The sequence below is a fragment of the Lutra lutra genome, chromosome 1, assembly GCF_902655055.1.
Source record: "Lutra lutra chromosome 1, mLutLut1.2, whole genome shotgun sequence".
NCBI lineage: Eukaryota > Metazoa > Chordata > Mammalia > Carnivora > Mustelidae > Lutra > Lutra lutra.
Genome location: NC_062278.1, coordinates 202,315,484 through 202,323,650, shown reverse-complemented (window position 1 = coordinate 202,323,650; position 8,167 = coordinate 202,315,484).

Below are 8,167 nucleotides of genomic sequence, written 5' to 3'. Positions count from 1 at the left end.
GCCCCCTGGCACTGGAGTAGTGCTCGCAAGGGATGGTCTTTGAGTTTTAAGTGGCTGCTGGTGTCACCGTGCCCTGAGAGGTCACAGAACCAATGTGGGGGTGGGTGGGTGTCGGCTAGAGCTAGAGTAAGCTGACCTACCCTGGGAGAGAGCCCTCTCCTGTCTCAGAAAAAAAAAGGCGGGGGGGTGGGGTGGAGGGCAGCCTGAGATCCTTCTGGGTCTGGATCATGTGTGAGGGATATGATGAGGCCCTGACTGGGGTGGGGGAGAACTGGCTTGCCTGCAGGCTAGGAATCCCTGGCAGAGTGAGATAATTCAGGGTGTGCTAGGGGAGGACAGGGGTCATATAGGGCTGGGGGGATACTGACACTCCACTCAGGGTGTAGCCAATGGCCTGCATGAGAGTGGGGTCATGGAGGTGTGCGGAGCTGAGTCCAGGCCAGGATGGGTGGCCTTTTTCCCTGAGACAGGGATGCCTTGGGGTCAACTGTTCCCGGGGAATCAATGGGGCCGGTCCTGAGGCTTATCCTTTCCCACTTCCCCTGGCTTGGGCTGCCCTTGGGCCTGGATGGGTTGGGCTGTGGCAAACCACCTGGGCCCTTGAGACCTGATGCCCGCAGCTCTGATTTCACCTCTCTGTACATGTTGGTCCATCCGGCGTTGTTGCCCGCTCCATGTGAGGGAAGACGCTGAGGGAGAGTTGGGCCCCAGAAACAAGTGCCCCAGTCCTAGGGGGACAAATGCTCCCCATAGCTCTGCCTTTTGGGTCACTACCTGCCATGACCTTGTACACGGATGGCTCCCTGGGGGTTCAGGGAGCTCTAGGACCTGGTCCTGCCCAGACCAGATCACCAGAGGCTGTATCCCCAAGATGCTCTCACTGGAGAGCTCCCTGCTGGGCTCTGCATACTCCCAACCTTTCCTGCCCCTCCTCCAGCAGCCAGCCTGCAGAGCCACCCTGCTTGCTTCTCTAGAGAAGTGTGAGCAGCACACGCTCTGTCCCCATGCAGCTCTGTCTCTCCATCTCCAGCTGAGAAGGGGGCGGGGTCCTGGCACTGGCTTCAGCCCCCTTCCATCCACTCCCACCCACCTGCCCAGCTTCAGGGTCTCTGGATCTCCTGCTGGCCTTGGGTCATCTCTAATAACTGCACCTGTAGCCCTCATGCGGGAGCCAGGGCTCTGTCTCCACCTGTTCTTCTCCTCCCCCTGTCCCCCGGCTTCCCTCCCTGTCCAGCTAAGGAAGCTGACCACAGGAGCATCTGGGCTCTGGTCCGAATCCCCAATGTTCACTACTGTGGGTAAAGCTGTCCTGGGGATCCTATCTTGTGGGAGCTGGTCAGAGACCCCTGGCAGAGGGAGAAGTGCCCCTCCCCATATGTGGCTCTGTGGGTCTGGCGGTCAGGAGCTGGGGGTGAAAACAGCCAGCCTGTGGTGGGTGTGTGTGGGGGTGCAGATCACTCCTTTTCTGCCCACACCCCACACCTGGTCAGTGGGAGCAGCCCAGCACATCCCTGACCAGCCCCCCGAATCCCAGTGGGGACAGGCACTTTAGGGGTCACAGCCCCGTGGACAGCGCCACTGCTGCCACCCAGCAACCTCACAGCCACAGCCCTACCAGAGGAGGGTTCAATGCCCTGGACTCCAGGACTGGGCATACACTCAAACCTTCAGGTGCGGCTATTCCGGGCAGCCCAGCCCCCGTCCACCCTGTCCGGGCGACCCCACCCCCAAAGGTCCCGGTCAGCCCAAGGCCACCCACAGAAGCCAGGCACTGGGCAGGTTTGCCCCCCTCAGCGGCCAACGGCTGCCCCTCTGCCCTCGGCTCCTGGTGACTGCCAGGGCAGCGGGCACTGTGACTGCTGCGCGTGCTGCCCCGGGCCGGGAGGCGCCGCGCCGGACTGCCGCTGTCCCCACCTGCCCGCCCCCCTGGGCTCCGGCGGCCGCGCCCGGCGTCCCGGCTCCCCGCTCACCTCGGCGGCGCTGTCTCCGCACCAGAGGCACTGCAGTGTGGGAACTGTCCCGAGGAGCCAGTTCTCCGCTGAAACAAAGAGGTGGGGGAGAGAGAGGGGGGCAGCGGGAGAGGGAGAGGGTGAGTGAGCGGGAAGGAACGGAGGCTGGAGGGGAAGAGAGACGGAGAGGGCGAGGGAGGAGACGGGAGGAGACGGGAGGGAGGGGAACGCGGGGAGATCACGCCCGACTCCCGGGACTGAAGGGCTGGCGCCTAAGGGAGAGGAAGTGGGGAGGGGACGGAGGGGAGAGATTGTTCGAGGGGCCGCACGGCGAGGGGCGTGGGCAGAAGAGGGAGCCGGGTGACAGGCAGGGCTGCGGGCCCGCAGCGGGCTGGGGGCTGGGCCGGCGCGGTGGGCAGGGGGCCCCACCCGTCCTCTGCCCGCTCTGGCACTTGGGTGGGTGAGCAAAGGCCCCGAAGGGGAATGCGGGGGAGAGGCGGGCCGCCGGGAGAGGGCTAAGGGGCTGGGCTGGCGGGCGGGCTGGCTGGGAGCACAGGGGCCGGGGACAAAGGCGGGAGAAGAACAAAGGTGTCCGAATGGAGGAATCGGCCCCTGCTGACCTCTGGGTGCTGCAGTCCCCAGGGTCCTGGACAGAGTCTCCTGAATGGAGGGCAGTCCATTCTGGGGCGGTCCAGGCTCTGAAGTGGCAGAGGGAGGTCAAGGGGAGAGGGGATGGGCTGTGAGAGTGGGCAGGGCCCCTTCCTTCTGAGGGAGGTCGAACACGCTGGCGGAAGGGACTGACCACATATTAGGATGCCAGTGTCACTGTCTCTTTGGGGGAGGGGATGGCCAATAGGGTCTGAAGCTGGGCCTGAAAGGTGGGTGGGGCAAGTCCCCTTTTAAGGAAAAGCATTTGGGGTCCCAGGAAGGGAGGGGGGAGGGTGGTGGGCTCTGTGGGGAACGGAGGAGGGACAGGGATGAGGGAGTGGGGAGTTGGGGACAGGGCAGAGAGGAGGCTGGAAAAGAGCCACAAAGGTGGGTACAGAGCCGCAGCCCCTCAACAACAGGCCCTCAGGCAGCAGAGGCCTCCCTCTCCACACCCCACAATTCTGGGGCTGCCTAATACAGGATAGGCTAATGGGCCACTTCCCTCCTGCATCTAAGTACCGCTGTGCCAGGCAAGGGCACCTAGGAAGTCAGTTTGGGCTGCTCAGGGACAAGTCTATTAGTGCTGTTAGGACTACAGGGGACAGGGGAGGCCCGGTGGCCTTGCCCAGAGTCTTCCCATCCCTCTCTGGCCCTGGGCATAGTGCTCTGGGCTGGTGCAGTCTCCTCTCATGCTCAGAGGCACAGAATGCCCTCCTAAGCCTTCTGACCAAAGGAAGATCCCCTTGTCTCACTGAAGACTCACAGAAATTCCAGAGCACCTACGTTCTCTGGAGAACAGGAGAAGGGGAAGGAGCCATGGGCTTTCCTGAAGCTGTGACAGGGAGAGGGGAAGTCACTCAGCCCCTTGCCTTACCCACCCTGCACAGAAAGGGTAAGGGCTAGATGCCCCTTAGCCGCTGCCTAGCCCCACCCCCTACCACCTGCTCAGCCCTTCCAGCCCCACCAAGCAGGGCCACATCAACCCAGCTCCCACTGGTCTAACTACATCTTCCAGTAGCCTGGAAGCCCGAGAAAGGAAGGAAACTATCTTCTTTTCTTCCCTCCCTCCCTTCCATCCTTTCTTCCCTCATTCCACCTTTTATTTAGAAATAATTTCAGACTTACAGAAAAGTTGTCAAAATAAGAATAGTCTAAGATACTCATATGCCCTTTGGCCATATTCAATTATTGTTACTATTTTACTTCACCTGCTCTATGTATTGGCTCTGTGTGTGTGTGTGTGAGAGAGAGAGAGAGAGAGAGAGAGAGAGAATCATACATAATTTTTTCCCTGAGCTATCTGAGAGTAGTTGCAAGCATGTGGCTGAAAGGATGTTTCCTCTCTGCTTCGGTTTCCATCTCTTGGAGTCAACCGAAGGGAGCCCAGACCAAATTATATGGAATGAATGAAGCTCTGGAACAGGCAAGGAATGAGTGACATCCCCTACTGGGAGCTGAGGCCTGGGGACTGGAAGCCCTTGGCCGAGGCCCCCTGATAGTTGGGCTGCCAGGCTAGACAGGAATCCGCTTCTGCTCCTTCAGCCTGGGAGTCAGGGGGCCCTTGCCCACCGGAGCAAGCCTGTGGTGGTTGCCGGCTGTGGAGCTGGTGGAGGGCGGGCGAGGTGGAGCTGGAAGGGCAGGGAAGCCCATGCTGTGGCCACTGGGCACACTCAGGAGATGGGGGATAGCCTGGCCTGGCCCTGAGCGGGATGGAGGAGACTCAGCTGCTGGAGGCCCCAGCCCCAGCACTGAATTCTTGCCTTTGGGCCCTCCCCACAACCCCATGAGGGACAAGGCAGGGAGGGATGGGGCCATCTTGATAGCAGGTCCATGCTGATTGGCTTAATGAGGGCAGGATGGGGGCTCTGGTCATACTGGGGTTTACACGATGGTCCCTGATACAGGGCTGGCATTCCTTCTGTCCCACCCAGTGCTCTCAACTGTTTGGAGTCCCATCGGCAGGCTGTCCTTCAGATGACTTCTCTCTTATCCCTCCTCACCCCCATCCAAAGGTTATAGTTAAGTGTGGCATGTAAAAAAATCACACGGTGTGGGGTGCCTGTCTGGTTCAGTTGGTAGAGCATGGGACTCTTGGTCCTGGGGTCATGAGTTCTAGCCCAACATTGGGTGTAGAGCTTACTTAAACAAACAAACAAAAAACAAAAGAGAAAACCCCTGAAACCTCTTGTATCAAATGAGTCATACTAATAAACATTTGGGGAACAAAATCGCACAGTGAAAGATCATCTGAGCTCTGAAGCCCAGATTTCCTCTCCTTTATAGATGAAGTCCTCTTCCTCCAGGAAGCCGTCCAGACTTCCTCAGATCTTCCCACCTCACACGGCTTCTGGGGGAATGCCAGCCCTGTTTGTTCCTTTGCTGGTTCACACTAGTGCTAGATCGGCCTACGGCTTTGCTCTGCCTTCAACCTTTCTCCCTCCTGCTGCCCCAGGTCAGCCACCTAACTGATTTCCCATAGACGGATGGCAGCGGCTTGCTCAGTCCTGCCAGGATACTGAGTCTCTCTGATGCCCCTGTGCCCATTGACTGAGAGTCCACAGGCTCTGGGGTCGCTGAGGTGCTGGGAGGATGTCGGGCAAGGAAAAAGGCTTGTTCAAGACCACCAGCCTGTCGGGCAAAGGCAGGCCTCCAGCTTGGGGCTCTGACCACCTATTCAGCACCTTGTGCTTCTTCTCCGTGGAGCAGGGAGGAGAGACTATGCAGGGTGGAGGTTGAGGGTCCTCTCCAAAGCCCACTTGGGTGATTGCAGGACCTGCAGAACTGAGGGAGGAATGTAACCCTTGCATCAGTTACCCCCCCCATGAGAACCCAGGGTACGCAGGCCTCCTCCCCCCTGCCCATCCCCCAAAGCGATTTCTGCCAATTAACACATACAGTATTTACTTAATTAGGGTAATGACATAATTAGTGTAAGTTGGGCTCCATCGCATGGCTTCAACATGCAATTAGGAGCCGTCAGCGGGAGGCGACATTGTGGAAAAGCTCATTCAATTCTGGTTTCAGCATGGAGGCGGGAGCAGCTGCCTGTGCTTGGGAGGGTGGCAGGCAGCAGACACCATGTGTGTGTGTGTTGTGGGGAGCAGGGGTGACAGCAGGCAGCCTCGGACAGCACAGGCACAGGACTGGGAGAGTCAGTGTGGGGCAGAAAGGCAGTTTCCAGGGCTGGGGGAGTCCATGACCCCGCCTCTCCCATCCCTTATGGACTCTGCCAGCCCTGCATCCCCAGGGCAGGGCAGGGGTGACTGAGATTGTGGGTCTGAGCATTCCAAGCCTCTCCTCCCCCAAGCTATCTGCCTGAGATGCCACCATTAGCTGGATCTGTCTTGTCTTCAAGGCTTTGCTGCTCACGAGAGCCACCGTCTCTTACCCACTGGCTCGGTGGCTGCTCATGGCGGCCCTGTGTGGCCACAGACTACAAGGCCTACTGTTATCCTCATGGGACTAGGAGGGAAACTGAGGCTCAGAGCAAGGGAGATGGTAAAGCCAGACATGGCAGTGCTGACCCTAAGAGGCAGCCTAACATGGCTGGTGACTTCTGGAGCCCAAGCAGATCACCCTCAGCCTTAGGGAGTTCTCCTGCCCCGAGGCTCCTTTCCCTGGGAAGGGGCAGGGAATCACGGGAGGGGGTGTGTCCAGAAACCCCTGCTTCCCCTCCCCTCCATAAGGCATGGGATGCAGGGCTCATACCTTCCCAAGACCATCCACAGCTTTCCTAGGTCCTGGGAGCAGGGAAGTGAGAGGAGATGGGAGGCAGTGCCAACGTTGTGCCAGGGGAAACTGAGGCTCTGGGACCTCCAAGAGCTGCCGTGGAAGAGCATTCCAGGCAGAAGGAGCCGCAGGTAGGGGCACCTGGGTGGCTCAGTGGGTTAAAGCCTCTGACTTCAGCTCAGGTCATGATCTCAGGGTCCTAGGATCGAGCCCTGCGTTGGGCTCTCTGCTCAGCAGGGAGCCTGCTTCCCCCTCTCTCTGCCTGCCTCTCTGCTTACTTGTGATCTCTGTCAAATAAATAAATAAATCTTAAAAAAAAAAAAAAAGAAGGAGCCACAGGTGCAAAGGCCCGAGGTACTAAAGGACAACTCACATGACTGGGGCAAGGAAAAGAGAAGAAAGTTGGAGGATGAGACCTGGGAGGCAGGTGGGCCTCTATGGGTCAGGCTGGGGCCCGTGGATTTTATTCTGTGTGGACAGGGAGTCATTGAAGTGTTTTAAACTGGTGAGTGATTCCCCTCCCTAGGAGTGATTTTTTTTTTTAAAGATTTTATTTATTTGACAGAGAGAGATCACAAGTAGGCAGAGAGGCAGGCAGAGAGAGAGAGAGAGAGGGAAGCAGGCTCCCTGCTGAGCAGAGAGTCCGATGCGGGACTCAATCCCAGGACCCTGAGATCATGACCTGAGCCAAAGGCAGCGGCTCAACCCACTGAGCCACCCAGGCGCCCCATCTAGGAGTGATTTTTTAAAAAAATCACTGTGGCAGTGGTGTGGAGGCTGGGAGACCAGGGCAGACCTGGGAGAGGATGGCAGCCAGGATTAGGATGCTTACTGGCAGGGGGTGGGAAGATTGCATCTGGGATTTTGTTTGGAAACCATACCTACAGGACCCCTCCTGAGTGTTGGCTGTGAGTTGTGAGGGAGAGTTGTCAGGGTAGCAATTTAGTTCCTCTCTTGGGCACAAGAGCCAACCGTGTGCCCATTTTCAGGAGAGGGGGATGCTGGGAAGAACGGGCTGGTGACAGGGAGACTGAGGGCTGGAGGCACCAAGGAAATAGTTGTCAGGCTTAAGTCTGAAGTTCCAGAGACAGCGCTGCTGGAGAGAGAGAGGGAGCTCATCCATACTTAGCAGAGACACAAGACCCAAGGTCCCTGTTCAGCTCTAGGAACACAGAGATTCAAATGAGCCAATCATCTGGAGGTCTCCAGAAGGGCCAAAGCACGGGCCAGTTGGGAAGGATCCTCTTCTCAATGCCTCTCCCACGTCAACCGGGTGAGCCAAGACCACCTCCCCCCACCCCAAAGCTGGAGAAATAAGGTGATTCCACAAACTTGGCTTTCCAAATGGGCTGGAGGCTGTTACCATGGAAACCCTGGAGGCCAGCTGTCCAGGTAACCAGGCCTTGTGCCCACCTTCACAGGACCCCTTTGTGGCTTAAAATGTTCCTTCAGAGTGTTGGGGACTACATCCCCCCTCTAACATCACGAGTTAGCTGTGTGTCCTCAGGTAAGCCCCTGACCTCTCTAGGCAGCAGCCTCCCGATTGGAGGCAGCTGGAGGAGTAATTCCCTTCAGCTCCAGCTGAGGCAAGACAAGCAAAATGATGGGGCCAGAGGAGGGGCTCTGTCCCCACAGGTGTGGCCCGTGGCCCCTGCCTCATTCCCATGTCCAAACTCCCAGTTCCGTGGGGCCCACTCGTGGCAGGCGGGCATCACTCCTGGGTATCCCCTCTGCGGGGCAAGGAGGCGGCTGCTGCCGCCAAAGCCATCCTCCAGGTCCCTCGCTCCTCCATGCCAAGCACATTAGGGAATAATTAAGTAAAAATAGGCCTTCCGACCAGT